The sequence below is a fragment of the Oncorhynchus kisutch genome, linkage group LG6, assembly GCF_002021735.2.
Source record: "Oncorhynchus kisutch isolate 150728-3 linkage group LG6, Okis_V2, whole genome shotgun sequence".
NCBI lineage: Eukaryota > Metazoa > Chordata > Actinopteri > Salmoniformes > Salmonidae > Oncorhynchus > Oncorhynchus kisutch.
Window position 1 is genome coordinate 15,321,517 of NC_034179.2, and position 16,405 is coordinate 15,337,921.

The 16,405-nt window shown below is 42.6% G+C and overlaps 1 protein-coding gene across 2 annotated transcripts in view; it reads left to right on the plus strand.

The window, feature by feature from the left end:
- The window catches only part of cntnap3 (contactin associated protein family member 3), a 216,530-nt gene that overhangs the window by 13,308 nt on the left and 186,817 nt on the right, over positions 1 to 16,405 (plus strand). The window lies entirely within an intron of this gene.

Below are 16,405 nucleotides of genomic sequence, written 5' to 3' on the forward strand. Positions count from 1 at the left end.
TGTAATGAATTTATTTGCAAATTATGGTGGAAAATAAGTATTTGGTCAATAACAAAAGTTTATCTCAATACTTTGTTTTATACCCTTTGTTGGCAATGACAGAGGTCAAACATTTTCTGTAAGTCTTCACAAGGTTTTCACACACTGTTGCTGGTATTTTGGCCCATTCCTCTATGCAGATCTCCCCTAAGCAGTGATGTTTTGGGGCTGTTGCTGGGCAACACAGACTTTCAACTCCCTCCAAAGATTTTATATGGGGTTGAAATCTGGAGACTGGCTAGGCCACTCCAGGACCTTGAAATGCTTCTTAGAAAGCCACTCCTTCGTTGCCCGGGCGGTGTGTTTGGGATCATTGTCATGCTGAAAGACCCAGCCACGTTTCATCTTCAATGCCCTTGCTGATGGAAGGAGGTTTTCACTCAAAATCTCACGATACATGGCCCCATTCATTCTTTCCTTTACACGGATCAGTCGTCCTGGTCCCTTTGCAGAAAAACAGCCCCAAAGCATGATGTTTCCACCCCCATGCTTCACAGTAGGTATGGTGTTCTTTGGATGCAACTCAGCATTCTTTGTCCTCCAAACACGACGATTTGAGTTTTTACCAAAAAGTTATATTTTGGTTTCATCTGACCATATGACATTCTCCCAATCTTCTTCTGGATCATCCACATGCTCTCTAGCAAACTTCAAAACTGTTTTCCCTAATTTTGTCTGTCATAGTTGAAATGTACCTATGATGAAAATTACAGGCCTCTCTCATCTTTTTAAGTGGGAGAACTTGCACAATTGGTGGCTGAGTAAATACTTTTTTCCCCCACTGAATCTTTCCATGACATAGACTGACCAGGTGAATCCAGATAAAAGATATGATCCCTTATTGATGTCACATGTTAAATCAAATCAAATGAACCTTTATTTATCACGTGTCGAATACAACGTGCAGACCTTACCGTGAAATGCTTACTTCCAAGCCCTTAACCAACAGTGCAGTTCAAGAAAGAGTTAAGAAAACATTTACCAAAGAAACTAAAGTAAAAAATAATAAAAAGTAACACAATATAATAACAATAACGAGTCTATATACAGGGTGTACCGATACTGAGTCAATGTGCCGGGCTACAGGTTAGTCAAGGTAATTTGTACATGTAGGTAGGGGTGAAGTGACTATGCACAGATAATAAACAGTGAGTAGTAACAGTGTACAAAACAAATGGGGTTGGGTATTAATGTAAATAGTCTGGTGGCCATTTGATGAGTTCAGCAGTCTTATGGCTTGGGGGTAGAAGCTGTTAAGGAGCCTTTTGGTCCATTTGTCGGCCTTTTGGACTTTGCACTCCGGTACCGCTTGCCGTGCAGTAGCAGAGAAAACAGTCTATGACTTGGGTGACTGGAGTCTCTGAAAAATGTTTGGGCTTTCCTCCTAGTATATAGATTCCTGGATGGCAGGACGCTTGGCCCGAGTTAGGTACTGGGCTGAACACACTACCCTCTGTAACGCCTTACTGTGCACATGCTGTGCAGTTGCCATACCAGGCAGTGATGCAACCAGTACTCTCAATGATGGAGATGTAGAACTTTTTGAGGATCTGGGGCCAAATCTTTCTCCTGAGGGGGAAAAGGTGCTGTCGTGCCCTCTTAATGACTGTCTTGGTGTGTTTGGACTTCCTGAATGGATTTTTCTCAGGTTTTTGCCTGCCAAATCAGTTCTGTTATGCTTACAGACATTATTTTAACAGTTTTGGAAACTTTAGTGTTTTCTATCCAAATCTACTAATTATATGCATATCCTATCTTCTGGGCCCGAGTAGAAGGCAGTTTAATTTGGGCATGCTTTTCATCCAAAATTCCAAATGCTGCCCCCTACCCTAGAGAAGTTAAGTAAAAAAATAAGTTACAAACAATCCAAAAAAACGAACAAACTAGCGGTTAATTAGGAGCACGTAAAACATCAGCAATCCCCTCCGGCGCAATTCTACATCAATCAGTGTAGATGAAGGGGAGGAGACTTAAGCCTTGATACAATTGAGACATGGATTGTGTATGTGTTCCATTTAGAGGGTGAATGGGAAAGACAACATATTTAAGTGCCTTTGAATGGGTTATAGTAGTAGGTGCCAGGCGCACCAGTGTGTGTCTATAACTGCAACACTGCTGGGTTTTTCATGCTCAACAGTTTCCCGTGTGAATCAAGTATGGTTCACAATCCATAGGACATCCAGCCAACTTGACACAACTGTGGGAAGCATTGAAGTCAACATGGGCCAGCATCCCTGTGGAATGCTTTTGACAAATTGTAGAGTCCATGCCCCAAAGAACTGAGGCTGTTCTGTTCTCTCTCTCTCTCTCTCTCTCTCTCTCTCTCTCTCTCTCTCTCTCTCTCTCTCTCTCTCTCTCTCTCTCTCTCTCTCTCTCTTCTGAGGTACTCGGCATATTACCAGTCCTCTCAGGGCTTTTATCTTCTCTCACAGCTGATCTGGAGTCAGTGGAGCGCTCCTTCTAATCATGGCCTAATGGCAGATAACACCATGACACCTCAGTCCCCTACCCTGGGTGTGTACACAGATAGTGAGTCACACACACTAGTCTTGCTAGAATGATGGCGCCTATTGACACCTTATTCCTTATGTAGTGCACTACTTTAGACCAGAGCCCTATTCCTTATGTAGTGCACTACTTTAGACCAGAGCCCTAATCCTTATGTAGTGCACTACTTTTGACCAGAGCCCTAATCCTTATGTAGTGCACTACTTATGACCAGGGCCCAAAGAGACACAGCGCCTGTGGGTACAGACTACACTCACACTGACAATATGCAGTATTCTCCTATAAGTCATTACTGTGTGATTTCAGTAGGCTTTTTAGTAAGACTATAAAGAATCAAATACAGTTAACTAGCTGGGGCAGGAGGGAACAGTGGAAAGAGATGACCTCTTTGGCTGTGAGTCAGCTGTATGTGTCCCAAAGGTGTTTAGGAACAAGCAGAGAGTTTGGCTGGTGATTGAGGCTGTGGGGAAACGTTTTATGCCTCTAAATTAGACTTTGTCCACATCCCAAATACTACTCTATCCCCTATATAATGCGGATCTTTTGCCCATACACTCTCAGAAAAAAGGGTTCCAAAAAACCCAACCTTTTTGGTTCCATGTAGAACCCTCTGTGGAAAGGGTTCTTCATTGAACCCCAAAAGGTTCTACCTGCAACCAAAATAGTTCTTCAAAGGGTTATCCTATGTGGACAGCCAAATAACCATTTTAGATTCCAGATAGCACCTTTTTATCTAAGAGTGTAGGGCTCTGGGCAAAAATATGGAGTAGGGTTCAATTTGGAACCTTAGACTTCAGAGTCAGACAATGACCTCCCTCCTCCACTATTTCCACAGACAATAAGATTAATAATCAAGTAAAAAAATGTTCCTGGTTTGGAAATTATGTATATTTGGCCAGTAAACTGACTGACCGGGTGCTTCAGTGCTTCATATGCAGCACACAGCTCCCTGCCTCTTCGGAATGTATTACTTTTCAATGAGCTGGTTGTTTGTTTTGTGAAGAACATAAACCAGTGAATAAAATCAATTTGGTGCAACTGTCTGTGTGGCGTAGGTATTTCCCTGCAAAGCCCACTGTCCATCATGATTCATGAGAAGGGTGGCGTCTCACAGAGGCTGCATGAGGGAAGGGGAAAGCAGATAGCGAGGAGAGGATAAATCACCCTCATATTTCTTCTTTACTGTCATTTATGAAATGTGTGTTGGGGAAGTCGAGCCATGAATGAGATCTTATGAAGTCAAGGTTACACAAAGGTAGCGGCGGGTAGCGCTGGTCGTATTTAAAAAAAAAAAATGTTTACTGTGTGAACTTGAGTCTGGCTCTGGCAGTTATGAATCTAGATTTATTAATCCAGAGAGCAGTATTTAAGTAGGAAATTGACAGAAAACGGCAGTTCATCTAACTTTGGTTCTGACCCAGGCCATTCTGTATTAGCTCAAGGCCAAATTCTTCAAAAGCCTGGCACCTTCAAAATGGACGCATTCATCACACAGCCCTGTCATCATCGTAGATGAGTTGGTACTGGACCAGAAATCTGTCATGGTGGTTCTCTTTATAGGTTGCCCAATTGTTCTCTCAGCCTCTTTTAGCTTCAGTCCTACTTTGCTGTAATAACTAGAATAGTCAACCTTGCTGATACAGATTAGGCTGCAGTTGTTTAACATTCATACAGTCATCATTCACAACAACACTTGCATTTATTTCTCAATATGCAATATTCTTTTCAATTTCGTCTCATGTTTGTCAGGTCAAATCACAGCTGTGACATTTGACAGGGTATGCATCCCAAATGGCACCCTATTCCCTATTTCCTATTCAGTCCATTATTTTTTGACCAGGGACAGGGCCCATAGGAGGGCTCTGGTCAAAAATAGTTCACTGAAGGGTATAGGGTGCCATTTTGGACGCTTACAAGGAAATAGCACAGGTGTGCTACCATTCAGCCGTTGGCTACCATGCACCCAACAGCTGTCCAGTACTAGCTTATAGTACGACAGTTGCAGCAGTTGATGTAGTTTCTAAAAATAACCTTTGTAACACTATAACAGACCTGTGGAGCAGTGCTCTGAATAATCTGTCAATCTGAATCAATCTACATGTGTTCAACAAAAACAGGGCTGTTGTTAGCTGTTGTTTTTGTTGTTGTTGTCCACTGTTGGCAATGATTACAGCATTGACAATGCATGTCATCTGAGCCAACTGCAACATCAAATCATCATGATAAGAATCGCAGGTTCCTGCTATCTGTTTTCAATCATTTTTATTCAGGCTTTAGTTTATAATGGCTACAGTCAGGAGAGGTGTAGTGGAAGAAAAGTAGCAATATAGGAGAACCATAGAAATGTTTCCTTATTGCATTTCATAAACCTTAGTTGGAGGCTGAGGTAGTTGGAGAGTGAGGTAGTTGGAGAGTGAGGTAGTTGGATGCATGAGATAGTTGGATAGTGAGGTAGTTGGAACCTGAGGTAGTTGGAGCCTGAGGTAGTTGGAGAGTGAGGTAGTTGGAGAGTGAGGTAGTTGGAGGCCTGAGGTAGTTGGAAGCATGAGGTAGTTGGGAGAGTGAGGTAGTTGGAAGCATGAGGTAGTTGGAAGCATGAGGTAGTTGGAGAGAGAGGGCTAGTTGGAGACCTGAGGTAGTTGGAGGTCTGAGGTAGTTTGAGGCCTGAGGTAGTTGGAGGTCTGAGGTAGTTGGAACGTGAGGTAGTTGGAACGTGAGGTAGTTGGAGCGTGAGGTAGTTGGAGTGTGAGGTAGTTGGAGCCTGCGGTAGTTGGAGAGTGAGGTAGTTGGAGCGTGAGGTAGTTGGAGCGTGAGGTAGTATATGGAGAGTGAGGTAGTAGTTGGAGAGTGAGGTTGTAGTTGGAGAGTAAGGTAGTAGTTGGAGAGTGAGGTTGTAGTTGGAGGGCGAGGTAGTTGGTGAGTGAGGAAGTTGGTAATGGGATAATCGGTCAGAGGGGAGGAGATGCTACGAAAATCGGTCAGAGGGGAAAAGATATTACGATAATCGGTTAGATCGAGGAGATATTCGAAGAATCGGTCAGAGGGGAAGATATATTAGGAGAGTCGGTTACAGGGGAAGAGATATTAGGATAATCTTGTCTTGTTGACACCCTCCAACTCCCAGCTCTTCTGGGACATTCTGAGCTCTTCCATTTCACTCCCCAGTGGTTCCCTTTGGGTAGGCCAGTCAGAGAGGCTGAACCAGTGACAAATGTGGGTCAGAACTGAAGTAACCCTCTTCTTTCAGCTCTGTTCTCTTCTCTTCTCCCCTCAGCTGTTCAACTCTGAGTATTCCATACAGTATCTGAACACTCCAAGCCAAGCTAGGAGGGCAGGCACCTCAATAATTTATAAGTTAGGCTCACCAAAATACTTACTTTGTTAACATGACTGGGAGGAAGAGTTAGTCTGACCTTCTGAAGAGGTTTTCCATCGGCATCTTCATAAGCTCAAAGCTAAGCAGTGATCAAGGCTACAGATGGAAGCAGTGCGTTGGTTCAACAGAGACTCAGTTACCTCTCTATCCCCTGACTACAAAGAAACCAGATGTAAGGGGAAGAGGGCTACAGTACTATACCAAGGGTAGATTGGTAGACCATCACCTATTGATTGACAGTCACCCACAAGCTTATTGGCAGGTTAGAAGCTTGTGTGTGTGTATGTGTGTGTGTGTTCAATGTGCATGTACGTGTATTCATAGGTGTTTGTATTTGAGTGTAGTCTATAATTGAGTGTAGTCTATAATTGTATTACTACCTGCGTTCACTCCCAGAGACCCCGAAACCTCCTCAACACATGCCCTCTCCGTTCCCCATTAGCTGTGTGCTAGTACACCTGTACAGAGTGGAATAGCCATATGTCTATGGGAATAGCACAGCCAGGGGACCGGGTCTTCTAAAATAAATAATAATCATAATTTTTCTAGCTACGAACCTATTTACTCACTCCATTTTACTCCTCCTTAGCAGTAGAATAATATGTTTGCATCCCAAATGGCACCCTGTTACCAACTATAGTGCACTCTTTTTGACCAGGGCCCATAGGGCTTTGGATAAAAGTAGTGCACTATATACAAAGAAAAGGGTGCCATTTGGGGCCCCGTTATGATTTAATGGAGTACAGGCTGACACTCTGACTGTCAGTCATATTTCACATATTATATTTTTCGACAAAGCCTAATTTAGTACTGTTAAAACAAGCTGTATTTACAACGTGTGTGTGTATTGATGTTGCTGCTGAGTGCTGAGTAACTCAGAGAAGATAGTCATCCGTTATGTGTGAAGGGGTCCAGAAGTGTAGCAGCAGCGTCTGTGTCTGTCTGCGTCTCTGGTGATTATCAGTAAGTACACAGGCATATCTCAACACTGAAAAAACACACACACATTGACACGACGTAGTTACAACACATAAAGTCAAATGGATGACTGTAAAGTGCATTAGCGACACTTAGAAAAAAACACTTTAAAAAGTGTAGCTTGAGTGAATTATGACACCTCCAGGAATAAACGTGACAAATGTTGTTGGAAAGTAATGGCATTTTCCCCTTTATTGTACTGAATGTTCGGTTCCACACCTGATATGGAGTGTGCATTGACTGTTTCGTGTTATGAGGCTTGACGGTTGAAAGAGCCCCTCATTGGCACACCTGGGTTAAAATAGTACTTGAAATCTTTCAAAAACATTGACTGTTTGGCTTCAGCCTGCCTGGAGTGTCAGTTGGGCGGGGTTTGGAGTGACACGTTTTAGGACTTTTTTATTGGTTCCGTTGCACCAGGCAAGCTCAAACAAGCACAGCTAGCATATAGTATTTGAAATTATGTGAAATAGTATTTGAACCCAGGTCTGCTAATTGCGTTTTTCTCCAAACCTGCAGAAGGATTTTTGTATCAGCCACGTGGGAGAAAACACAGAGAGAATGTAATTATCATAGGAGGACTTTTTAAAGCAGGCGTGCTTAGTGTGTCTTGATGGATAGACTTACAGTATGCCTATCCCCTGGAACAGGGCTGGGTGGCGATAAATCAGTCACTTTTATGCCCATTGTGGTGAAAGTACACTATCCACCCACACACCATAGTCCCGTGGACGCTCCAGGCCTATGTAAAATTTAGGCCTTAGAGCTGTAGTTGGAGAAGTGAATGCATAGAACACGTCCATTTTACAGGTTTATCTTTCAGTTTTCTTCATGTCCAGGCCCGTCACAGAGGAGGAGAGGAGAGGACAGGAGAGGACAGGAGAGGACATAATAGGGGAGGAAAGGTCAGAATAGGTGAGGAGAGGACAGAATAGGTGAGGAGAGGACAGAATAGGTGAGGAGGGGACTGAATAGGAGGCGAAAGGGGAGTAGAGAATAGGAGAGGAGAGGTGAGTAGTGAATAGGAGAGGAGAGGGGAGGAGAGAGGAGGAGAGGACCCAGCTGGCTGCAGCAATGGTTGAAAACATCTTAGGGTCTGTCCCTAATGGCACCGTATTCTGTTTATAGTGCACTGCGTTTGACCCGGGCCTAGTGCACTATAGGGAACAGGGTGTCATTTGGGACAAATCCTTAGTCTCGTTTCTGGGTTATAGATCATCTTAGTTTATGTTTTTCAAGCAGCATTAGATTACCCATTAATTACTTGCTTGTGTTCACAACAGTCTTGGGAGCTATTAGCATAAGTGAAGTGGCCTGAAGGATTCTAGATGAAATCTGCATTAGCATGGTCGCATGTGAAAGTGTTGGAGTCAGTGACTGTTCCTAGTGGTGCCTTTGCTCTAGTAATAAACGTGTTTGAACCCAGTCACGGGAGTGACAGCCTTGCAGCTTTGCCGTCAGCTTGTCTCAACTCTGTGTCTGTGTGTTATTGTAAAGAGAAGTTAAGACTGGCAGACTGACAGATTCAGGATAAAGAGTCTTTAACGGCTACATTGCCACAGCGTCCTCCCTTTGATCATTGTCATCACTGATTGCATTTATCTTGGCTGCAGTCAACCCAGGGTGCTATGGTTTTAATGTAAAGCACAAAAGAGAGGGTTGATTGTTGTCAGGTAATTTTAGAGATGGGGATAGTTTGTCTGGCTAGCTGAGCGTTAGTTATCCAATTGATACATTGTTTTTCTTACTGGCGTAATCAGCTATTGTCTTGCTGCATTGTTTAACTAGATCAGCAGTGCTGCTCATGACAACGTCATCTCGCCGAGTGTACCGTTAAATTAAAGTCAACCTCAATGTGACCCACCAGATTCAGAAGCTTGAAAACCCCATTAGAAAAAAAGTTTGAAAACCACATTTAGTTTTATTTCAGTTTTAGTTTTATATAATAACCTTGGGCTGTGAGCACATGTTCATTCAATACCCGCCTGTGACTGCTGCATAACATAGTTCCTATTCAACACAGCATGTTCCACTATAGATTGGAGAAGTGGGGAATGATCGATCAATCAATCAAATGTATTTTTAAAGCCCTTTTTACAGTAGCAGTCAAAAGTTTGGACAACGCTACTCATTCCAAGGTTTTTCTTTATTTGGACTATTTTCGACATTGTAGAATAATGGTGAAGACATCAAAACTATGAAATAACACGTATGGAATCATGTAGTAACCTAAAAAGTGTTAAACAAATCAAAATATATGTTTTCTTCAAAGTAGCCACCCTTTGCCATGATGACAGCTCTGCACATTCTTTGCATTCTCTCAACCAGCTTCATGAAGTAGTCCCCTGGAATGCATTTCAATGAACAGGTGTACCTTGTTAAAAGTTATTTTGTGGAATTTCTATCCTTGTTAATGTGTTTGAGACAATCAGTTGTGTTGTGACAAGGTAGGTGTGGTATACAGAAGATTGCCCTATTTAGTAAAATACCAAGTCTATATTATGGCAAGAACAGCTCAAATAAGCAAAGATAAACGATAGTCCGTCATCTGGAAAATTTCCATAAGTTTGAAAGTTTCTTCGAGTGCAGTAGCGAAATTAAATCAAATCAAATTTGATTTGTCACATGTGCCGAATACAACAGGTGTGTAGACCTTACAGTGAAAATAGTCTGGGTAGCCATTTGATTCGCTGTTCAGGAATGCTTACTTACAAGCCCTTAAACAACAATACAGTTTTAAGAAAAATAGGTGACTATCTCTCATGAGAACTGCCAGAGGAAAGGAAGACTCAGAGTTACCTCTGCTGTTCATTAGAGTTACCAGCCTCAGAAATTGCATTCCAAATAAGTTTTAAAAAAAAGAAAAGAGAAAAACCTGAACCCCCCCCCCCCCCCCTAAATCAAGTAGTTACAGAGCAGCAGTAAAATAACAGTAGCGAGGTTATATACAGGGGGTACCGGTACAGAGTCAATGTGGAGGCTATATACAGGGGGTACCGGTACAGAGTCAATGTGGAGGCTATATACAGGGGGTACCGGTACAGAGTCAATGCAAATAGTCTGGGTAGCCATTTGATTTGCTGTTCAGGAGTCTTATGGCTTGGGCTTAGAAGCTGTTAAGAAGCCTTTTGGACATAGACTTGGAGCTCAAGTACTGCTGCGGTGCATTAGCAGGGAGAACAGTCTACGACTATTTTTGGGCCTTCCTCTGACACCGCCTGGTATAGGGGTCCTGGATGGCAGGAGGCTTGATCCCAGTGATGTATTGGGCCGTACGCATTACCCTCTGTAATGCCTTGCAGTCAGAGGCCGAGCAGTTACCATACCAGGCAGTGATGCAACCAGTCAGGATGCGCTCAATGGTGCAGTTGTCAAACTGTTTGAGGATCTGAGGACCCATGCCAAATCTTTTCAGTCTCCCGAGACTGACAATGACAAAGTCCTGATAGACTTTGTCATGCCCTCTTCATGACTGACTTGGTGTGTTTGGACCATGATAGTTTGGTGTTGATGTAGACACCAAGGAACTTGTAGCTCTCAACCTTCTCCACTACAGCTCTGTCATTAAGAATTGGGGCATGCTCGGTCCTCCTTTTCCTGTAGTCCACAATTATCTCGTTTGTCTTGATCACTTTGAGGGAGAGGTTGTTATCTTGGCACCACACTCATTGTTGTCTGTGATCAGGCTGTTGTGTCGTCAGCAAACTTAATGATGGTGTTGGAGTCGTGCCTGGCCATGCAGTCATGAGTGAACAGGGAGTACAGGAGGGGACTGATTACGCACCCCTGAGGGGCCCCCATGTTGAGGATCAGCGTGGCAGATGTGTTGTTACCTACCCTTACCACCGGTGGATGGCCTATCAGGAAGTCCAGGATCCAGCTGCAGAGGGGGATGTTTAGTCTCAGGGTTCTTAGCTTAGTGATGAGCTTTGAGGGCACTATGGTGTTAAACACTGATCTGTAATCAATGAATAGTACTCTCACGTATGTAGGTGTTCCTTTTGTCCATGCTTCACAGAGTTCAAGTAACAGACACAACTCAACATCAACTGTTCGGAGGAGACTGTGTGAATTAGACCTTCGTGGTCAAATTGTTACTAAAGGACACCAATAAGAAGAAGAGACTTGCTTGGGCCAAGGAACACGAGCAACGGTCATTAGACCGGTGGAAATCTGTCCTTTGTTCTGATTGGTCCAAATTTGAGATATTTGGTTCCAACCACTGTTTCTTTGTGAGACGCAGAGTAGGTGAAAGGATGATCTCTGCATTTGTGGTGTGGGGCTGCTTTGCTGGTGACACTGTCGGTAATTTATTTAGAATTCAAGGCACACTTAACCAGCATGGCTACCACAGCATTCTGCAGTTTGCCCATCTGGTTTGCCCTTAGTGGACTGTCATTTGTTTTTCAACAGGACAATGACCCAACACAGCTCCAGGCTGTGTGAGGACTATTTGACCAAGAAGGAGAGTGATGGAGTGCTGCATCAAATGACCTGGCCTCCACAATCACCTGACCTCAACCCAATTGAGATGGTTTGGGATGAGTTGGACCGCAGAGTGAAGGCAAAGCAGCCAACAAGTGCTCAGCACATGTGGGAAGTCCTTCAAGTCTGTTGGAAAAGCATTCCAGGCGAAGCTGGTTGAGAGAATGCCAAGAGTGTTCAAAGCTGTCATCAAATGCAAAGGGTGGCTACTTTGAAGAAAACATATATTTTGATTTGTTTAACACTTTTTTGGTTACTACATGATTCCCATGTGTTATTTCATAGTTGATGTCTTCACTATTATTATACAATGTTGAAAAAAGTAAAAAAATATATTTAAAAAAATTGATTGGTACTGTACATCAGCAATTGTCACACAGCAATTGTCACACAGTCTAAAACCCCAAAGAGCAAGCAATGCAAGAGTAAATGAGCATGAAAGCCAGATCGTTCAAGACGTTCAAACATTCATAGATGACCAGCAGGGTCAAATAATTAACCACAGTGGTTATAGAGGGTTCAACACCTCAGGAGTAAATGTCAGTTGGCTTTTCATAGTCGAGCATTCAGAGTTTGAGACAGACAGACAGAAACAGGGAGACAGCGACAGAGAGATGTCAGGGTTCCGTAGCCGCAGGCCGAGAGAGTGAAACAGGTCAGGGTTCCGTAGCCACAGACAGAAACAGCATGATGCCCTATGAGGGCTTCACCTATCATACCATCACAATAACTCAATGATTGGATAGTGTTGCTCTGGCGAGCCAGGACTTTCTTTTGGGTAATAGCAGTCAATCACAGATCAGATCAAGCTACAAGGCAGTTTGCAGGCCCTGTAGTACATTACATAATGCTCACTCACATCCTGGTCTCACATGCTGCGAAGGAAGATACAAGTCATTCAGTTCTTTCTTCTTCAAAAGATACACACAATTTGTCTTCAATAGCCCTAGATGAGCCCAAGTTATCTATCCATATTCTTGATTCACTTAGGTCAGACCTAGACTGGATGTCAGAGTTGTGTATAGGTGGCAGGGAAGTCAGGCGCAGCAGAATCAAACTGAGTGTAATGGAGTTATTTAATAACAATGAACGAAATATACTCCAAACACTAAATGTAACAAATAAGTGTACGAGGACCCGACGCGCACTAAATACAAAACTATATACAACACTGAAATACAATCAATCTCTGACAAAGACATGAGGGGAAACAGAGGGTTAAATACACAACAGGTAATGAATGGGATTGAACCCAGGTGTGTAGGAAGACAAAACCAATGGAAAATGAAAAATGGATCAATGATGGCTAGAAGACCAGTGACGTCGACCGCCGAGCACTGCCCGAACAAGGAGAGGCTTCGACTTCGGCAGAAGTCGTGACACTGGACCAAAGTTATTTGTTCATATTCTTGATTCACTTTGGTCTTTCACAAAGTTTCTCCATCGAGTTTGGTTCATATTCAGCCGTATTTTATTAGGAATTAACTTCTGGCATTTTGTATTATTGTAGATCCACCAGTAGATGGGCACATTATCTTTTGGGGCCAATATGAAACACGGAAAACAAGCTCTAGTACGTTAGTTTATTATTTGGGACACGTCTTTCCCTGTGGAGGTTGGTGCTGCACGTGTTTAACTCTACAGAAGCTTCTAGCTGCTCTACTTCCTGTGGCAGTTGGTGTAAATGTTATAGGATGTGTCCCAAATGGCATCCTATTCCCTATATAGTGCGCTACTTTTGACCAGAGCCTATGGGGCACTATATAGGTAATAGAATGCCATTTAGGAAGCACCCATAGTCAACTACATTGTGCTAGCTGGCCACAAGCCCAATCTGTCTCTCCCTCTCTCTCAATCTGGCCAATTAATTCCCTGCCAGAGGAACAAGCTAATTAAAACAGGGACTGAAGCACCCCTACAATGTCACTACATGGAGTTAGCACATTAGGTTGGGTGTGCTGCTACAGTTCTGCTCTTCAATCTGTCTGGAGAGCTGAAAGACTATAGGCCCCATGGGTCAATATGCTGTGGAACCAAGTTGTGTAGAATGGAACACAAGAACAGAACACTGGTGTTTAGTTTGGATTGAGGATGACTGTTAGTGTTCCATGCCATAGTTCCAGTTCACAAACAAGCATGTTATTGGCCTCGTTAGACTATTATTTCTGCTGAATGCAGCATGGTCTGAATTTTTTAATACATCCAAAAGACATATAGTGAATTGTATTGAACTCAGTCTTGGAGTTCAGTCCAGCACCTTATCCATACTCTATTTCTAGTTGTTGTTTGTGAAGGTGATGCATTCATTCTCCACTTCCATCATCTGGACTTATTTCAGCAAAATGTGAAATGGGACACAGTAGAGGGGAGGGGAAGGGAAGGGAGGGGAGGGGAGGGAAGCAGAGTAGGAGAGGAGAGGAGAGGAGAGGAGAGGAGAGGAGAGGAGAGGAGAGGAGAGGAGAGGAGAGGAGAGGAGAGGAGAGGAGAGGAGAGGAGAGGAGAGGAGAGGAGAGGAGAGGAGAGGAGAGGAGAGGAGAGGAGAGGAGAGGAGAGGAGAGGGTGGCCTGTCTCACTCTATTGCCTGTAGCTCCTGCCAAGGATCTGTCTTTTATCAATACTGATTAAACACTTCTGATGGGTTCTGAGGCCACTGACCCTCCTTGAGAAGAATACTTTGGAATGAGTTAATGATTTCATCCCAACTCTATTCCCTATTTAGTGCACTAATTTTGACCAAAGCCCTATGGGCCATTCGGGACATACACAATATATCATCATTTTCTAAGATAGTACTATTGGTATTGCCCTCGGGTAGCTTCTGGTCTCAGGTTCAGGAGTGGCTGAAAAAGCATACCATTAATCTAAAATTGACTAGAAATAGTGTTGTTGGGAGATCTGGAGAGATCTGGTAAGTCAATCGCTAATATATTATTACTCTTAGCAAAAGTATTTATCTTCAACTCACAATCGGTGGATTAAATTTGATAAGATAGATTTAAATGATATGTTAAACATCACAGCATAGTTCAAAGATATATGGAATATATATGAAATCCAAAAGGGGTGGTCAGCAGAGATAGGTGAGGGTTGGAATGTGTAACTGGAGATGAGTGGGAGGTTATCCTGATGCCTCACTTTACCCTGCCTCCATGTACATATCTACCTCAAATATCTGGTACCTCTGCACATTGCTGTGGTACTCCCTGTATATAGATCTATTCTTGTGTATTTACTTTGATTCCACTTGTGTTGCGATTTTGTTTGTATTTTTCAACACTGCATTGTAAAACAAAGCATTTCACAATAAAGTCTACACCGGATGTATTTTGCCATTTGACAATTTTGTATTTATTTGATTTGTCGATGTGCCCTTGAGCGGGGCGCTTGACCCGGGTTGCTCCTGTGGGTCATTCTGGATGGGAACATCTGCTAAATGTCAAAAATGTCATGTAAATGTTGAGCGAAGGAGAATACACTGCAGGTGTATTGTATGTTTTATAATTCAATACAAATATTTTTAAAAAGTACTATTATGTAGCAACATGTTAAGTAGAGAATCTAGCTTTTAGTACATATATTATGTCTCTAAAAAAATAAATAAAGCATTACCTTGGGATGTAAGTATTGTTTTTTTTTTTGTGGGATTTCTATGGTTTAGAGCGCAGGTGTTAAACTCATTCCATGGAGGGCTGAGTGTCTGCGGGGCTCATGTACTTGACTGATGAATTAAGGTCACTAATTCGTACGGAACTCCAAACACCTGGATGTCTAGGTCTTAATTGAAAGGAAAATCAAAAAACCTGCAGACACTATGACCTCCTTGGAATACGTTTGACACCCCTGGTTTAGAGATAGAGAAATGAGCTATGGTACCTGTAAGCCTGTTTTGCAAAGGTGGCTCTAACACGAGGAAAGGTGAGTTTATTGTCGAGGTTCAGTGGATGTGTGCCGCACAGCTATTCAGCATTAACCTCCAGTTTCCTCCAACGCACCATGATGTCTGTGCATGACTGAACACAGTGTCAGTCAGAGATGTGGCTAAAGGCAGTGAAATGCCTAACTCTGAACACCATTTTTTAAATAGTTTTTTCAAACTCTGTTCTTTCTGTCAAGTAGTTTTCAACGAGTCTCATCTCATTAGTGATGATCAACTCAGCTTTTACTCCTCTGCTCTCTTTTTGGAGTGCACTTCTCACCCTCAAACACTATAATTGAAATGCTTTTCACACTGAATACTCAACAAACAACCTCATGTACACTCATTGAGAGATAGTGATTGCAGGTTGGTCACGATGAGAGTGTGTGCGAACTACTAATGAGAGGTTTGCAAGCTGTATGATTAATAATACAAAAATCCCCATCAAAGTTAGTCAGTTTAGATATCTCTTTTTGCATGGGGCTCAGGGGTGCGTGCTGGAGGTATTGAGGTCATTTTGTGCCAACAAACTCTTTCTGAGCTTTCTTATATCTCCTAGATATAGGACAGACACTTCAAAACTGTATTCATTGTGATTTCTCCTAGATATAGGACAGACGCTTTAAAACCTTATTCCGTGTGCTTTCTCCTAGATATAGGACAGGCGTTTCAAAACCGAATTCCTTGTGATTTCTCCTAGATATGGGACAGACGCTTCAAAACCGTATTCCTTGTGATTTCTCCTAAATATAGGGCAGACACTTCAAAACCTTATTCCCTGTGATCTCTTCTAGATATAGGACAGACGCTTTAAAACCTTATTCCCTGTGATCTCTTCTAGATATAGGACAGACGCTTTAAAACCTTATTCCTCATGATTTCTTTTTTGACTGTCTGATTTGCCATTCATGAATGTGTTATTCAATGCATTTCTATGGGCTATAGTAGTAAAGGCCAAAATTCAGTATGTTATCAAATAATGTTTTCATTATTTTTGGGGATACCTACAGGTGTCCTACAATTCTAAATAAAATAGCTAAATGATCCATGGTATGACCAATTTAAAACATGCCTAAAACAAGCATTAAAGCTTATTTGCCCCT